This window comes from Microtus pennsylvanicus, chromosome 7 (assembly GCF_037038515.1).
Source record: "Microtus pennsylvanicus isolate mMicPen1 chromosome 7, mMicPen1.hap1, whole genome shotgun sequence".
NCBI lineage: Eukaryota > Metazoa > Chordata > Mammalia > Rodentia > Cricetidae > Microtus > Microtus pennsylvanicus.
The window spans coordinates 117,325,529-117,344,151 of record NC_134585.1 but is presented as its reverse complement, the minus strand read 5'-3'; the positions used below and the strand labels follow the sequence as shown (position 1 = coordinate 117,344,151).

The following is an 18,623-nucleotide window of genomic DNA, read 5'->3' as shown; positions in this document are numbered from 1 at the left end:
ACGAATTTCTCAGTGCTGAAAACCTCTTCCTCAGGTTAACTTCCTAGCCCCCTTGGACTTCTGAGCATGGGTCCTAATTCTGCTGAGGGCTCACGGGCAGCGTTTGTGCTTGCTGGGTGACTAAGTCACAAACTTAAGGGTCAGACCGTGCGGGTTTCTGCCCCACCTCACCACTTTACGATTTGGGCCAGGTCATCCAAGTTTTCTGAATTTCCCTCACCTTTAGAATTGGCATAATAATTGATATTTAGATAATTGAGACAAAGCCTGGGAGCCAGAGAGCCTGGTCCTCAGCAGGGGAAGTCTTCAGTGTGTGTCGGCTGTTATAATTACTTCATTTCATTGTTTACTCTAGAGCCAACCAAATCTCTGAAGAAATTAATCATTCTCAACCTAGGCACTGCAGGCACATACCTGTAATCTTAGCACTAAGATTATTCAAGTGAATTCAAGAGGACCTGGGCTATAAAGTGTAACAAACCCAAAACAAACAAAATAAGAACTTAATCATTCTCCCTAATGTTTCTTCTTTGGAGGTTAAATATCTCTAGCTCTTTTGATTATGTCCTGTGGTTTTGTTTTCTTTAGAGCTGGGGACTGAGCTTCTAGCCTTCTGCACAGGAACGTGTTTGACCATTGAGCCATCGGCACAGCCCAGTGGTTTTAATGTCGTCGTTCCCTTGTAATTCTCCTGTGGGCAGAGTCCGGATTGCCATGCTCCCTTGATAATTGCAGGAGCTCTCAGCTGCCTCCTGTCTTCCTTTTGTTACTGCTCCCAAAGAGCCCCAAGTTAATCTCCACACCTGAGACTAGTAAACAGCAAGGATACTAGAGTCTGTCCAGCCAATACTTTTGGGAGGAAATGCTGCTGTTCTGAGTTGTTTGCCCTCGGGGCTCCCTTGACTGACTCCGTGAGAGGCTCAGATTGTGTCTGTGTGCTTGCGCGCACGCGCATGTGCGTTGGCGCGTTTGCGTGTGCGCTTACTCCAAGCAGAGCTCCCACTAGTAAGTACTGCTTTGATGGTGATGAGCAGTGACTGAGGAAGCCATGGGCTAGACTGGGCAGAGGGGATGGAAGAGTCTGGCAGGAGATGTGAGGATTTCCGTAGAAAAGAGTGACCTGCTCTGCTGGCACAGCTTTCTGGAAGGAAACCAATCCTCGGGGCCAGAGGGCAATTGCATCAAAGCAGTGCGGGTATTTCATCCCCACCCCGCCCCCGTCTCTGTTGGCCTGTAGCCCAGAGTTCTCTGTTAGGGAAGACAAGGAGGGAGCCAGGACTGTGTCACTGTAGAGACAAGGATGGCAGCCTCAGGCGTTTGGGTAGCGGGCTGACCGAGCAGGCCGTGAAAAGACTGTCTCCGCCTCATTTCTAGTCCCCAGTCTGTACTGAATGGTTCACCAAGAATTTGGGCCTCAAGTTCTGTGCTTTTAAGCTAGAAGGCAGAGCATCTTCCCAACACTGTGGTGTCCTGGACAGTCTGTGTTTTCCTCCTGGACCACAGAGGGTACCAGGCCCCGTTCTCATTAGACCTCTCGCTGAACGGAGACCAGCACGTGGAGGCTGTCTCAGCGGCTCAGCCTCCCACCCCCACTTAAAGGTCACTCGAGTTTTTCCACAATGTCTCAGAAGTGGGCACAGTCAGAGCTCTGCCGGAAGGACGAGTGGACTCCGCAGCCCTCACTATTGCAAAGCTAGATTCTGCTGTGAGTATAGAGACTTGCTTCTCACCAACTCAGGGCCACACTGTTTCCTCATACTAAGGTAAGAACGTGTAAGCTCATCCACCCACGTCTGCTCACTGCCTCCTGAGCCTGGCCCAGCCTATCCTATGAATACGAGGGTACCCTCTCAGGCTCCTACCAAACTCTGTCCTTAAAGGAGCCGGGGAAACTGGTCTCCTGTACTTGTGAGCTCTCATCTTCTCGCAAGCCAGGAGCCCTTAGCCTCCTGATGCTGAATACCTTGGATTCAGGATTTATTATTTTACTCACTAGGACTTTTCCTGTGTGATCCTGGTGAAAGGAAAGTCAGGATCCAGTCCAGGGTTCACCGTGAGGGTGAGGGCAGACCATCTTGCGGTTGGTGCAGAGGCTGCACCCTGCTCTCCTTACCAGACCAGATGCCGCATCCTCAGGCTCCGGAGGAAGAGCGCCCCTGGCGCCCAATGAAAGTAAGAACTGATTTTTTTTCTAGTACATTAGACTTTTTTGTTGTTGTTGTTGTTGTTGTTGTTTTTTTTGTTTGTTTGTTTTTTGTTTTTCGAGACAAGGTTTCTCTGTAGCTTTGGAGCCTCTCCTGGAACTAGCTCTTGTAGACCAGGCTGGCCTCGAACTCACAGAGATCGTCCTGCGTCTGCCTCCCGAGTGCTGGGATTAAAAGGCGTGCGCTACCACCGCCTGGCTAGACTTATCTTTTATCTATTATATTTTATTCTGTGGTGCTAGAGATAGAGCCTCATGCAGGCTAGGCAGGCGCTCTACTGCTGAACGATACTCCCAGAGCTTTGATTGACCGACTCCCTACACTGCCCAGATTGCCTTACGCTTGCTGTGTAACCCAGGCAGGCCCTGATCTGGAAATCTTCCTCCACATCCTGAGTGGAGACTACAGGTGTGGGTTGTCACCTTCTTACCCTGGCCTGTCAGGATTCTGAGCACGCCAAAAAAAACAGCCACAGCTGAGTTGTTTTCTGTAACGCCAGGGGTGCCAGGAGCCGAGGCCATACTTTGAAAGTTTCTCTGTGTAACAGCCCTGGCTGTCCTGGAACTCGCTTTGTAGACCAGGCTGGCCTTGAACTCACTGAAATCCCCCTGCTTCTGCCTCCCAAGTGCTGGGATTAAAGGTGTGTGCCACCACTGCCCAGCCACGAGGGATGGCTTCTTTGAAGTCAAGCCAGAGGTGGGCCACTTTGCCTCTGGTAGGGTGGTCCCAGTCTCTCAGAACTTTTCTTGCTGTTCTCTTGTCCCTGCCTAGCCTGTCCCTGTAGGGCAGTGGCTCTCAGCTAGTGGGTCATGACCCCTTTCATGGGGGTCGCATGTCAGATATTTACATTACGATGCATAAATTACAGTTATGAAGTAACAACGAAAACAATTTTGTGGTTGGGGGTTGGTCACCACAACATGAGTATTAAAGGGTCGCAGTGTTAGGAAGGTTGAGACCACTGCTCTAGGGGCTCTTGAGAAACTGGATCTATAAGATGGAATCCAGGTCACTCACAGTCCCTGTGTCCCTCAGAAAAGTAAGCAGAGACCCTTAAAACCTATATTTCAAAAGCGTGACGTTGGTACATTCAGGAGCCTAGAGCATTGTTATATATATATATATATATATATATTCTTGCTCTGTCCCATAGTTTACCTTTGGTGGAAGCAGACTCTGTGTTCTGACCTCTCAGTTGGGCAAAGGGAGATAGATGGTTTGGCATTTCAGAGCACTGGCTGTCTTCTAAAAGTCCCGAATTTGATTTCCAGCACCTCCATGGTGCCTTACAACTGTCTATATTCCAGTCCCAAGGGATCCAACATCCTCTTCCGGCCTCTGGAGGCCCTGCACACATGCAGTGCACAGACGTGCATGCTGGCAAACACCCACTTTTAGAAAATAAAAATGAAGAAAAGAAGTCTTCCACAGACAACTAACAAGTTTTACCAACTCATAGCTCTCCAGGGGTCCTCAGGCCTCCTCTGGCCTGAAACCTGTTTCCTATAAACACTAGAAAATTCTGGTCAGCAACCACATGGGCCCTCAACGTATACCACGGCAGAGAGGGATGGCGTTGTCCCACGTGCCGCCCATCAATCCACACAGCTGTAAAACATTTATCTCCGTTCTGCATCTGGACCCTGGACTAATAAATTCCTCTAAAGGTACGCAGCCTACGTGGCCAGCTTCTGTAGATGTTAGGGGAGGCCAGGAACGCAGAGGCAAAGGGAGAGTTATTACGCTGACTCAGGACAGGGACAGAGGACAGCAGGATCTAAAACGTTAGGGTTGGAGTAAGTTAATGAGCTACTAAAAAGTAATGCGGGACAATCAAATGTTGAAGCTGAAGTAAAAGCGGGGGGGGGGGGGGAGGGGGGGAGGTGTCTCTCAGGTCCCCTGTGGCCAAGCTGACTTGTGTTGCGGAGAGAGCATTCATTGGCTGTCGAAACAGAAGCGCCAGCCTTCAGCCGCCACATCTCTGCATGCACAAGGGTGTCCTTGGTTAAATCACTTCATCTCTCTGGGTCTTTGTTTCATGGTCAAAAACTGAGGCATCTCAACATGAATAACAAGAACGGCTTTTTAAAAACGGGGCAGGGACTCTAAATAGATGTTTCTGTAAAGAGGTGTACAACCGGCCAGGAAGCAGATGAAAAGACGATGCTATGGGCATCAGTCGTTCGGGAAATGCAAATGAATTGTTACAGGCATCAGGATGATGAGTTCAAAACAATAAACAAACCAACAAGTTAGGTGAAGGTTTGTGAGGATGTGGAGAACCTTTGTGTCGCTACTGGCGAAGAAGCAGAGTGGTACGGCCATTATGGGAAATAGTGTGGGGTTGGTGAGATGGCTCAGTGGCCGGAGGTGCTGGAGTTCTATACCAGGAGCCCCAGAGTCGAAGGAAGAAATTGATTTCCTCTGACCTCCACACATGTATACACACACACGATTAAAAATAACAAAATAAATCTGAAAAAAGTCTATCCTTGCTAGGCATGATGGCTTTTAAATCCCAGCACTAGGGAGGCAGAGGAAGGTGGATCTCTGTGAGTTCAAGGCCAACCGGGTCTACAGAGCACAGAGCAAGCTGCAAGACAGTCAGCACTACACAGAGAGAAACAACAAACAAACAAACAAACGAAACTCTACTTGTTTCCTAACCTCGTGGTCAAGCACGAATTCAGACAAAACAAGGGGTGAGCCATCAGCCCCAGGAAACCAGCCAAGGAGCCTGAATCTCAGGGGCCTCCCAGAAATCAGACAAACATCCTAGCCACCAGTCAGGCACCCTGCAACACTGCCCCATGTTCAGATACTATCTAAATGGAATGTTATATAGTATTAAATATTAATATTAAATGACAGTAAAGCACACATATCAACTTGGCTGAATCTTACAAATATTTGATTGAAAAAAATAAAACATACACATATGTTTGTATGAAAAAAGCCTAGCTCCTTTGTCTTCAGTTTTTGTCGTGAATCAACTATTTGTATATGTTTGGAGCTGTTTTGGGGCTTTCTAGTTTATTTCATTCTAGTTTATTCCTTTGCCTACCTGGTCCCCAAATGCCACCATTTACTACATGGTTTTGGTATCCAGTCAAAGAAACTCCTTCCTGAGTACTGGTATTTAAAAACAATTTTACGTCTCTCTGTGTGTACATGTGCATGCATACGTACAGACACATGTGCAGGTGTGAGCATGGCCTGCAAGTGGGGTCAGAGGGCACTCCGTGGACTTGTTTCTCTCCTTCCACCTTCTGGGTTTCAGGGATTGAACTCTGGTCTTCAGGCTTGAATGGAAACCACTTTCACTGCAGAGCCATCTCATTGGCTCCCTTCCTTATGGTTATTCTTATTTCCCAAAACTAGCTTATCCAGGTTCTGCCAGCAAATGAGGGAAATTTCTTTCACTGGAAATGCCAATATCTATCTATCTATCTATCTATCTATCTATCTATCTATCTATCTATCTATCTATCATCATCATCATCATCATCTATCTATCAATTATCTGTCTATCTATCTATCTATCTATCTATCTATCTATCTATCTATCTATCATCTATCTATCTACCATCTATCATCTATCTAGTAGGTTTGGAGAGAACTGGCGTCTTTATGTTATTCATGGATTTCCATCTCCATGATATCTTAGAGTTTTCCAAATATAACAGAATATCAAACCCAGCTTCTGGGGCATCTGAGCAGAGTCAGGAGTCCTGGCCCCAGGACAGTTGCTCCAGTCTTGAGAAGCTTCACTTGCCCACCCTAACAGCTGCAGGACTATTACCAATCTTTGTATGTGACCCAGCGAGGGAAGCATTAGGAAATAGTGAAAGGTTTTTTTAGCTTTGTGTTTCTGACCAGTGGCACAGGATACTGAGCTGCCAGTAGGCAGGGTACTATTCACGGTGTCCCAAACACCACCATGTGCTTCTAGCCCATCCATTCTCATGAATGTTGGTACACTGTGCGCTCAGAAGTAAGAGGACTGATTCTTTCAAACATGAAGCAGCCCTGTGCCCTGAATGTTTACTAGATCTGGATGGCTATAAAAGTCTTCTTGGAAGCTGGAAAGGTGGCTGAGTGGCTAAGAGTACTGGCTACTTTTCCAGAGGACTTGGGTTCAATTCCCACTACCCACAGGGTGGCTCACAACTGTCTGTAACTCCAGACAGTTCCAAGGGATCTGGTGTTCTCTTCTAGACTCCCTGGGAACCAGTATGCATGTGGTACATAGACACACACTCGGGCAAAACACCCATATAAATAAATAAAGTTAAAAAAATAAATCTAAAAGAAAACACAGTCTCTGTCCTTGAGGAACTGATATTCTGGCAGGAGGGACAAAGGGATCAAACAACACAATACTCAAGTCTGAGGACAAAATGGAGCTCAATGAAGAGACCAGGAGGGCAACGAGAAGATGGCTGCCTCAGCCCAGATTCTGGGGAGAAAAAAAGAAATTTCTTTGGCAAATTCCTAGTCACAGACCTGCTTTGGATGAGGGGTGGAAAGTGAGGTGCTGGGGTTGAGGATACCTCGCACCTCACTCTCCACCCCTCATTAAGTCTTTCCTTAATGGAAGCAGCCAGGTAAGCAGTGAACACGGATTGTAGGTGGAGGATTTTTTTACCTTTCCTTGGGGCAGACAGGTGCTGCTGCCTGAGCGAAGATAAAGCCTCCAGCTGGAGAGAACAAACCAAAGAAGAAACCATTAACGACTTATTTAGGATTCAATGTCGTATCTTCTTGATGCCAAAGCCCGGGCTGGGCTATGGCTCAGAATTAAGAGCATTGGCCTAGCACAGTAAGGCCTTAGGTTCCATGGCCCGGATTTTGAGAAACAAAACTCAAAACCACCCCTACATCCTATGCTGCAGCCTGTACTCATAGCTTCTTACCTGCAGGACTCTAGAGACAAACCAGAGCTTACACTGCATTATCCTCAAGTGTGAGCTGCAGGGTGTGCGTGCGTGTGTGCATGGTGTGTGTGTGTGTGTTAAAGCCCAGCAGATTTAGCTGGGCAGTGGTGGCGCACACCTTTAAACCCAGCACTCTGGAGGCAGAGGCAGATGGATCTCTGAGTTTGAGGTCTACAGAGTGAGTTCCAGGACAGCCAAGGATACTCAAAGAGACCTTGTCTCAAGAAACAAACGATGTCTCCCCCCCCACCCTCGCCTCACCAAGCAGATTTAGGATCACCGAATCCTGAAGTTGGAAATGACCCAGGAAATCCCAACTTGTCTCTCCGTACAGTAGAGAACGCCTCCTAGAAGAGCAATAGATCGTCATCTGCCCCCCGACCCCTATCCACTCAAATACAACTAGGGAAGGTGTAGAAGAGGAGGCAGAAGGCTCTCCCGACCGCAGGCCTTATTGGCGCTGTAAAGGACTCAGTTAAGAAGATAGGGCGGAGTCCAAGGCTGGCCCCTCAGTCCTCCTGGGCAGGTGACCCTGGGCAGGATTATTAAACAGATGAACCTCAGCTTTCTTATCTAGAGATGAGTGTCATGTCATGTGATGAGGGCTGAGGCGAGTAATGAATGTAAGGCCTTGAGGGGCACATAAGAGATAACCCTACGAGATCTATAGATCTATAGCGAAGAACTTATGCTGCTTTTGCGTTACTCAGGTCAAAAATCAAAATTTTGTAAATACTCGGGAGGCAGAGGCAGGCGGATCTCTGTGAGTTCGAGACCAGCCTGGTCTACGAGAGCTAGTTCCAGGACAGGCTCCAAAACCACAGAGAAACCCTGTCTCGAAAAACCAAAAAAAAAAAAATTTGTAATTGTTATTGTGTGTGTCCTGCGTTCCACCCATAACACTGTAAGAAAGAGAATCAGCCCAGATCAAACATCTGGAATCTGGCAAGTCAGAGTTTCAACTTGGGGGTTCAGATCCTAAATGTACAGCACCCTGATGCTTTGAAAGTTATATTAGCGGTCAAGAGAATATGGCCTAAAGATGGAAGGCAGCTGTGTCTGATGGAGTGGCTCTGATGCTGGCCAGTTTCAAATGCTACCCACTGGCTTCGGTCACACATGGGTTGAGGGCAAAGCCAAGACCCAGGGCAAACTAATGGCTGGCTCTTCATGAGTGGAGAGAGGTGAGGCTACCGGTCCACAGCCTAGGGCTTGCTTTGTCTCCTGCTGTGAGCCGTCTCCTGCCCTGGATTAGGAGTGTGGGCTGGGAATCCAGGTGAGGATGGTTTGTGTGGGTGCGGTTGATAGAGATCAGCTGCTGCACGGCACCAGCCCACAGGGGAACTTGTGAAAACGCTGTCCACTGCCCGGCTGCCTTCCTGAGAGGCTGCAGAGTGTGGAGAGGAGTTCAGGTATCAGCCAGCGGGAGACAGGAGGGTGCTGGCTTTGCTGCTGCTGCTGACCCCAGCAAGCAGGCAAGTGCGGGCACAGTGGGAGGCAGGACCGGTAAACAGGGGCTTTGCCGTCTTTACCAGCCTGCTGGTGGCTTCCTGGGCGGGAGGTGCAGTGCCTTGCTCTCAGGATGGCCTCAGAAGGTGGCTGGTGATGAGCCCCAACTCTGACCCTGGGCTAGGGGCAGTGGGATTCCTACTGGGATTGGGGATTAGCTGGGTATGACCCAGACCTCTGTTCATTGACTAGAACTGGAAAGGCAGAGGCACCTCCTCCCCAGCTGCCCTTCCTCACCTCTGCTCCCCACTTTGTTGTCCTGAGGGAGCACAGATAAGCCCTTCTACTCCCCACATTGTTAGGCTGGGGTGGGGGCAGGGCTTCTTTTGGCTGAAGGATCTTGAGGGTTTTCAGCTGGCAGGGAGCAGGACAGAGGTCGCTTGAACTCAGACCACACGTCCCTGTTAAATACATCAGCTTTTAAATCAATCTTTGTCCAAAGTCCAGTAAGTTCCAAGACTAGTAGTGTTAGCAGCAGAGAGAATCCCTAGTGACCCGGTGGCTCCCTCTCTCATAGGTAAGAATGGCTTCTGGAACCTGCCGTCTGGCCCGAGATGCTGTTTCCTCTTTCTTTTTCCTAGCAAGTGACTTTGGGGAGGGGTTGAGGCCCTTGGTGGTGGCAGGAGGGCAAGTGTAGGGGTGCAGACTGTCTCCTGGGGTTTCTCAGCTCTTTCTGCTGGGGTTGTGAGGGCTAGTTAGGCTCTATCTCATCAAGGTGAGCTGCTCACTTTCCTGGGGTTGTACGAGATGGGGTGACGGGGGTTTGGGGAGTGTTGTATAAGATGCACAGCCAAGAGAGAAACCACAGACCTCATAGGCCCCAGGAAATTTTTTGCTGAGACCACTACTCAAGCCTTTTGGGTGTAAGGGCAGCTAGCCCTTAAACTTACTGGCTAGTCAAAATAAACTCCGCCTCTCTACCTCCCAGGCCAGTGCTTAACCCTTTACCGTGAGGAAAGCCACTGATTCCTGGGCTGGTTGAGTGGAAATTCAGGTCCTTCAGTCTCCCTCTGGGGCATCTCTCAATCTCTGTGTCTTGGGTGAACCTGAAATGTCTGTGTTACTCTGACGTTCCCCCAGATTCTTCTGTGTGTAGGCATTTTGGGAGGAACTCATTTCCGGAGCATCAGGATCTCTCCCTAGGGGCCCACTAATTCTGAAGATTGCTGGTCTATAACTGCATCTATAAAGACTCTCACGGGGCTTTGGTGTAGAAAGTGTCATCCTGTATCCATAAGTGACAGGGCCCTGACTGTTTCAGGCCACGGTTTGACTAGTATTTCCTGTACAAACAAATCAGGGACTTTGAATTTGTGTGTTATGGCCGAGCACACTGTTCTCATAATTGACTCTTGTGTGGTCCCTGCCGTATGGGCTTGTTGTTGCTGTTGTGAGTCCTAGGTCACTTGGTAGGCAGCTGCTGCTCACCCGAGGGAGGGAGCACAGGTCCGGGAAACCAGGGGCTAAGGTGTTAGATCATTGATCACAGGTCATTAGATCCATGCCTTGCCTCAATTTCGTTATTTGTTGAAGGAAAGTTGGGCATCATTTCCCAAGGGTTGTTCTGAAAATAAAATTTTAAACGTGAATGTGTCTGAGGGACTTGACAGTCCAAATCTAAGATGCCTACTCTTCAGATGAGTGTATCCAACTGAGCCGTGGAGTAGCGGGAAGCGGCATCCGTGCAGTTTGCTGGAGACCTTATATGAGTCTTTTGGCGTCACTGTGTCTGTTTTCTTACCCCAAACTAAAAAGAGTTGACACTTGATGTTGGCTAAGGCCTTTTCCATATAAGGGGATTTGTGCTTTGAAGGTGGGCTCCTTGTGACTTGAGGATGAATTCAAATGTTACCTTCCAAGAAGGACTTCCAAAACCCAGCTTCCCTCCATTTCGTCATGATCTCGTATTACTCCATAGCACCTGTCGTCTGAGATCATTGCTACCTGCTGTGTTCCCAGTTCTTGGGACAGTTCCTGACTCAGAATAGATGCTTACATGTTTGGGTGGAGGGAAGGGAGCTGGGTCGTGGGTTGTTTTCGTCAGCTATTCCTGGGGAGAGGAGGCTGAGGAACTTGGACTCCCTGTCAGGCTGTCTGAACGTGGAAATGGACCTCTCCACTCACATCTTAGTTTAAACGACTCACAGTTTTGTATAGAAGATGGGTGAGAGGAGACGGAGGTAGACAGGATTCCCTCAAGCTCCTCAGCGAGTCCTTTCCTTGGTTCTTCAGGAGAGACCACCACCCAGCTCTCCTTAATCTTCTTGCCCGGTTGGCATTCTAGACAAGTGGTTAAGAGCACGGTGGTGGCTCACACCTTTAATCTCAGCACCTGGGAGGCAGAGGCAGGCAGATCTCTTGAGTTTGAGGCCAGCCTGGGCTACAGAGTGAGTTCCAGGACAGCCAGGGCTGCACAGAAAAACCCTGGTCTAGGGTGCAGGGAGTGAAGAGCGCAAGCATTGGGACCAGGTGTGATGTGGGTGTTACTCTGAGTCTCTGTTTCTTTCTCACATGTGTATGGTGGGGCCCAGTTCTTAGCTGTGGGGAAACTTAAATGCTCAATGCATCTTACATGCCATATCATGATGTCTTTAGTTCCCTGTTCTGTGTGTGATTCCAGAGAACACAGGACGCCTGGCAGTGACAAGAGGTTTGTGGTAAGAAGGATGCTGTCTTGCCTACTTAATAGCTGCTGTGAGGTTTCTCTATGTTTGAAACAACCAATACCTGAGCCTGGGCCAGAAACAAATAACTGTACTTATAAAGCTGAGTGGAACCGTAGAAACCAAAAGTTAAAAACAAAACAAACAAACAAAAACAACAGAAACATCATCTCCCGCACCAGCAACCCAAACAGGACTAGCTCATGGGATTCCCACCAGCTGTACGGAATACCTATGGAGCATGAAGATACCACAAGGAGCTTCCTACTCCACAGGCAGCTTATCTTGACGGGGATGCTGATGCAAATGACTGAAATGGCATCTGTAATCTTTAGGCCTGAGTCCAGGGCACTTCACTGTCTAACCTGACCTGTTTTTTTTTCCCTTTTCCTGAATATGCACTGAGGTGATTCTGAAACTTTCGCTGTTCCATGAAGACATGTGTGCTCTTCTGCCTGGAGACTTATTGCTCCTTCCACTCTACCTACAAGATCCCAAAGCACAGTGTAGCCTCTGAGGCTGGGAAGTAAAAGGAGTCCAGACCTCACATCCGAGTCTAGGCTCGGCATATCTAACCAGCTGAAACCAACTTAGCCATCCAGAGTCTCTCCCACTCCACGAGAAATGACTCGTTAGGTTTCATCCTGTACTCAGAAGTAGCAAGTAGCTATAGAAAAGATTCAATACGTGTTTAACAACAGCACACTTTTCACTCTTAGCTGCTGTATCGGTGCTCGTAGGTGTGTTTTGTGACTCTCCACTGGATTCTCCACTGGATTCTGGGCTCTCTGGAGGTAGGACAATGTCTTGTCTAATTTCAGTTGAGCCTGACACCTGCCTCATTGTGGGTGCTAAATGTACCTTGATGGACATAAAGAAGGTGCTTAAGGAGGCGGGGTGACCTACAGAATATGCTAGTCATGCAAGGACTTGAATGTTGACCTGGACCTGGGAAGGTCCTGAATTCATCCGCATGGAAAAAGTGTTTAGTTAGCACCTCCTATAAACGGGTAGTCAGCACTGGGGAAGGGAACCCAGGCAGAGCCTGTGGCATGAGCAAAGGGCAGGCTGGGCGTGGGTGGTCATGCAGAGACCAGTTTTGTTTTTCCAGAGGGTAGTGAGGTAACTAGAACCTGGGTCCTCTGAAGGAGTAACACATGCTTGATGCCTCAGCAGGAATCTCTACTTTTGAAGACTGGTCAGAAAGTTTATCTAGAGGCAGGGGGACTCCACCAATAGATCAGGCATATGGAAAATGTAAGGGAGTAGAAAAGCAAGTATAGGAACTGGGTAGTGCCCTTACCCAGCATACACTAGCCCCTGGACCTGGTCCCCAGTGCCACATAAACCAGGTGTGGCTGTACACACCTGTGGTTGCTAGTCAGGTAGAAGCAAAAGAGTCTGCAGCTGAAGGTAAGGTTTACGACTGGGCTGCATGAGATCCTGCACCAAGACAAGCGTGGCACTGCTTTTGGGAGAAACCCGCATTGCAGCTGACCTCCAGGAGGCCTTAGCTGTTTCGGGTACTAGTCCCATCAACAGTGCGAGGGCACCCTCTCTCGTGTTCTCACAATTTTAACTCCACCTCTCTCCCAGCCCCTGAAACTCTTCGGTAAGCAATTAAATTGTGGAGGGCATTGAACTCCCAGACTGGAGTCCTGCCTACCATACAGTACAAAATATCATTTATGGAGCCTGCGGTACGGAGGATACTAGGTACCTGCAGATCAAATGACCTTTGATAAAAGAAATTTTATTCTTTATCATAAAAGAGAGATAAAAATTACTTCCTGGGCCTGTCATCACTATTCTCTAGATAATTCTCCATGGAATGCCTCCATGAATTCTTTGCATTTTAAATCTATCCCCAGCTAAGACCAAATAGCAACTGTCACAAAGGGGAGGGACAGTTAGCAAAACTGTGTTTTAGGGCCTCCCTTTCCCTTCTGTTTTGGGATTAGTCATGTAAATATACTTGACTGGTTGAATGTCCACAGGTGTTGCTTTTCAAAGCAGGAGCCCTGGTGGCCTAAGATCTGCCACCTGCATCAAAATCTTTTTTTTTTTTTTTTTTTTTTTGGATTTTTTCGAGACAGGGTTTCTCCGTAGCTTTTGGTTCCTGTCCTGGAACTAGCTCTTGTAGAGCAGGCAGGCCTCGAACTCACAGAGATCCACCTGCCTCTGCCTCCCTAGTGCTGGGATTAAAGGCGTGTGCCACCACTGCCCGGCCTGCACCAAAATCTTAAGCTGTGCTCTAGGTGAGTGGTTTTTGAAGGATGAAATCTCTTGCTTGCCAGAGATCCTCTTGTCAGTGTCAGCTGAGCTACAGTACGCCTCCTTCCTTTTTCTTTAAAAGTTTGCTTATGTTTCGTGTATGGGCATTCTGCCTGCATGTATGTACATGCACTGCGTATGTGCCTGGTTGCCAACGGGACTCAGAAGGCGTTAATTGAATTACAGATGGTTGTGAGTCACATGTGGGTGCTGGGACTGAACTCGGGTCCTCTGCAAGAACAGCAAGAACTGTTAACTGTTGAGGCGTCTCTCCAGCCCCCCACCATGATTTCATTTAATGTCCTTAGCAGAAGCAGCCTGTGCGAGGCTCTGCCAGAGGGGGATGTGGTTGTCTGGGCGGGAAGCCCTTTGCCAGGGTTGACCACATCGGGAATTCACAGCCTGTCTGCAATTTTGGACTTAACCCCCACATGCCCACCAACTATATTTTTTTTAACAGAAGTCTAGTGACTTCTACTTTTTCGGGTCACATAGGTGTATGCGGATGCAAGGACGAGTGATCTTCTCAGGTACGCATCGGCTGCTGCACCCGGTTTAACTTCGTGGGAGTGTTAGCTCCCTTCTCACTGATGTGCACAGGTTTTCTGACAGTCATGGAGGTCAGTGAAGGTGAATCAGGGCTAGATTCGATGTGGGCAGATAGGCCCTGCTTCCCCCACCCGCTTCTGCCTCAGTGAGACGGACAATTGGTTCGATCATGCTTCTGTCCCAGACAACCACATCCCCCTCTGGCAGAGCCTCGCACAGGCTGCTTCTGCTAAGGACATTAAATGAAATCATGGTGGGGGGCTGGAGAGATGGCTCAGCAGTTAACAGTTCTTGCTGTTCTTGCAGAGGACCCGAGTTCAGTCCCAGCACCCTTCTACAGGCTCAGTGACCAGGTTAAACATTATTCACCAGCTGACCTGTGAGCCCTTATCTTTCGGTAAAACTGCTTCCTGAAGCAGGTGTTTATATAGGTGCCTTTGGGGAGACGCTCTGCTATCCCTGGAATTCTATCACACAATTGATTTCTAATTACTGTTAGATAAGATGCAGGTGAGACCTGGTACATGTGACTAATAGTAGGGCATTACCACGCTCATGTAAAAGTCCTGCCACACCCAGACCAGCAAACATGCAAAGAAGGCAGTCCTTAGGGCTGTCATTCCTGAGCCCATTGCTGGCCGGAGCCCACATTTTCCCACCTATAGGCAGAGTTCCTGTTGATCCTACGTCCTTTATCAAATCTTTGGAAATTTGATGATGCTTTCTGGTTGAGTGGACCCATTCCCTGAGTACTCCCTGGTGACAATGGTCCACACGTGGCCCAGATAGCAGTGTATAAAGTAGGGTTTTACTCACTCCAGCTCCTCCATCCTTGGGCTCTGCAGGTCCCTGGTTGTTGTCTTCTACTTTGAGCTCATATGTTCTGGCTGGGACTATGCTGAGAACTTCAGCTCAGTCTGGAGGCTCTGCTGGAGCCTTTGATACACAGACTGACAAATACTCCCAGGTCAGGGTGAGTCTCAGCATTGTCTGAGCGGTTCACTGGGAAGAGAGACATCCGCTCTTCCCAGCGGCCAAGGTTAGCTTTGTAGAGACTATAAGGAGAACCTCTGGCTTTGCCGGATGATCATGGTGCCTGCTCATTCTCCAGTCCCCACTCTCCCCGACAGCAAATGCCGTTGTGTTGGGTGTCGGGTCTCCCACCAGAGGTCAGGGCTAATGGCTCCTGTGGAGCGGACATCCTTGCTCTAGACTCTGTGCTCTGGAGATTTTAACATCATCTGGAGCGCCACTGTCTCCATCAAGGGTACCACTATCTTCACCTACATCCTCACGGTTAGCAAGGGGTGACTTGGGATTCAAAACTAGATAGATCTAGGTTTAACTCTGCTCCTTCCTAATGTGCTTTACCCAAGTAGAATGTCGTGTGGAGGTGGAGAGAAAAGCACACATTGTTAGCTGCGCATGGCTGTGGCTATGGGCTCCCTGGACAGGAACTAGTCTGTTCTAAGGGACCTTCATGACCTCTCAACCACTCCTACCTCAAGTTTGGTGTCTGTATTTGGGCATTTCTGGCTTGTTCTTAGGTTCCCAAAATGGGTACAAATTAAGAGTTCCCTGTTGAAGCTGTGTGTTGCCTTTAAGGCCAGCAGTTGGGAAGCAGGTACGTGCAGGTGGATCCCTAAGTCCAAGGACAGCCTAGACTACACAATAAAGTTCTGTCTCTGAAAAGGTTCCCTATTGAATTGAAAATACATTCAATCCTTTCCTCCCACTAACTACTGACAAAAAAAAAATCAAATGAATCAATCCCTTAAATCACCAACAGCAAGTTGATTCCTTGGAAAAGAATGACGGCGCTGGGACTTAGGGAACATCCATTTCGGGTTTGGTCATTTGTCCTGGACATCTCCTTATTCACTTAGAGAATACCGCCTTAGGTTGCCCTTCCTCCCCATCTTCCTGCTCCCACTTTCCTGGTTCTTCCTCACTCCTAGTTCACATTGGTTCTGCCCTCTACCACCCTGCTCTGGGCTGATCCTCAGGCTAGAATCCTCACCAGCCAGCCTCCTGCTTTTAAAAGTCAAACCCCAGCTAGGGTGAAAGATACTCTTAGTTCTGTCATTTTTCTTTATGCTGGTGGCCATGTCCAAGAACCCCGGCATGACAAGCTCGTGTTGCATTGCTGGCCGGCACCCCCATCCCTTCCCTGCTCCTGGCGTCCATTATGGTGAAAACACCAATGCTCACCGAACTGCATTTTCTATATAGGATCCATGATTATTTAAACCTGTTTCCTGGTTCCCTACAGTGAAGTAATACTACTTGTGACTTTCCAGACATGGTTGCACAGGCTGCCAACCCACGGGCTCTGTTTGGTTGGGTTTTCCATGTTCTTTCTTAAAAGTTTGAGACGGATGCAAAATCTTTAAAAACAGGAGCATTTTATACAAACCTAGACTTGCAGAGTACTCTGAGAGATGGGCAGGTTTAGCTCGCCATGTCTTCCCTCGTGGTGGCTTCTCTGGATTATCTGTTTGACCCCATCGTGTATCTTGATGTGACACTTTGGCTTCACATTCCCAAAGTTCCCGATTTTCTACCTCTCCAGCTACTTCTCAGGATGGATTGAAATGGTTTCTGTCGTCTTCATTATCTGCCCCGCCTCCCCGGTACCCTACTTCTCTCTGTTCACTGGCATAGTATTCGGTCTCATCAGAGCTAACTCACTTCCTGTGTTCTCCATATCATCCCTCATGCTGACAATTTTCTTAAAATGGGAGCAGCTGGGGCTGGAGAGATGGATCACCGGTTAAGAACACTGATTGCTCATCCGGAGGATCTGAGTTCGATTCCCAGCACCCATACAGCGGCTCACAGCCATCTGTCTCTGCAGTCACAGGGGATCTGACACCCATTTCTGGGCTTCAAGAGCACTGCGTGAACGTGGTGTTCAGATACACACACATGCAGGCAGAACACCCTTCCATATAAAAATAAAAACTTAAAAAAATACATTTGAAAACAGTGGGCTGAACATGGTGACTCATGCCTTTAATCCCAATTCTAGGAAGGCAGGGACCAGCAGGTCAAGGTCAGCCTGGTCTACCTAGTGAGTTTTAGGCTAGCCAAGGCTACGTGAGACCTTGTCTCAGAACAACAGCAACAGCGAAAGGGAGCAAGTGTCAGCTTCTTTCCCGGCTGCCATTGTTCTGCTCCGACTCGTGTCTGTGTCTCTGTTGTTCAGTACCTTTGTGCTTCTCTGGCCTTTTTGGTGTCTCAACTTGGTGGCCTTCCCTGGGTTTGTTCTTGGCATCATTTGGCATTGGTATGTGTCTGAGGTTGGAATTCCTCTCAGCATGGCACCATAGCCCGGGCTTTCTGCTGAATTTTTTGCTAGGAATTCCCTGAGGCTTTATCCTAATCTCTCTTCCTGTCACAGTCTCCCCATGGGGCTTCACTTGGCACACCCACGCAGACCGCCCTGGAGTAGGATTCCGGTTCCAGTCACCAGAGCTACCAGAGCTGTGCCCCTGATTTAAACCCACCGCAACCCGACTTTGCTATCCCGTTCCTCAATTGTACCATCGTATTTCTATGGAACAAGGTCTCACTATGCAGCTCAGGCCAGCCACAAACGCTCATACTCTTCCTGATAAGCCTTCCGAACATGGCTATCACAACTGTGTGTCACCGTGCCTGTCAAACTGCGGCATGCTGGTGTCCCTTGAGTCATCCCTCAGGAGGCAGGTGACAGGGCTGCTGGAATAGAATTCTAAGGAGTGTCAGCAGGGAGCAGGGGAGAAGTGTGTGGCCTGGGTACCACGTGCTCATTCCCGCAGCTCCTCCTTGCAAGCTGTCCTGGCATGGGACGCATTGTGATACCTCATTGTTATTGCACCTGCTCTGTCTGATGCCATCTCAGCGTGGAGAAATACGAAGGGACAGGGTTGAATGAATGCAGCCGATTGCTTAGGTCCGCCACCCGCCCCTTTCTGTGACAACCATTCTGTTGCCAGTTTCTAGGCCAAGGCAGGCCCTTATCGCCTCTGTGATCACTGCGACAGCCTCTCCTGGCCTGCCTCCAGGGTGTCTGCTCCAGTCCACTCCACCAAATCTGTCCTGAGCCCAACTCTAACCTTACTGTCCCTCTGTTTAAACACGCCGAGTGGGCCCTGCGCCATCAGGCCACGGCCAGATACCGTGGGCTGGACATGAAGTTCTTCCATGTCTGCCACCGGCAAGCTCTCTTTGGTTTGATTTTGAGCTCCTCCTTAAGCATGCCCACGGACTTTCTCATGGCCTGGTAAGCAGACCACTCTCTGTCTGAAACAGCCTCCCTCTACCTCGGGTGCCACTGAAATCTTGGCCATCTGTTGTCAAAGCCAAATCCTCATTAATTCATGAAGTATTCCTTAATTTGTCCCAAGGTGTAGCTCTTACACATATATACTTTGTTTGTAGTGATAAATATTATTTTTTCTTTTCTTTTTATTTCGTGTGTATGGTTATTTTGCCTGCATATA

The 18,623-nt window shown here is 48.6% G+C and overlaps 1 protein-coding gene across 8 annotated transcripts in view; it reads left to right on the top strand.

The window, feature by feature from the left end:
- Nucleotides 1-18,623, top strand: part of Pdzk1 (PDZ domain containing 1) — a 54,264-nt gene that overhangs the window by 10,397 nt on the left and 25,244 nt on the right. Inside the window, exons 1-2 of one of the 8 annotated variants that reach the window (XM_075978047.1) lie at nt 943-1,763; nt 1,997-2,172. The exons of 3 other annotated variants lie outside the window; for them this stretch is intronic. The gene's annotated coding sequence lies outside the window, so the exon portion shown is untranslated. Of the gene's footprint in view, nt 1-942; nt 1,764-1,913; nt 2,173-8,505; nt 8,617-9,142; nt 9,168-12,083; nt 12,108-18,623 lie in introns of those variants that run through there. 4 more of the 8 variants (XM_075978049.1, XM_075978043.1, XM_075978052.1 and 1 more) reach the window with 4 other exon arrangements.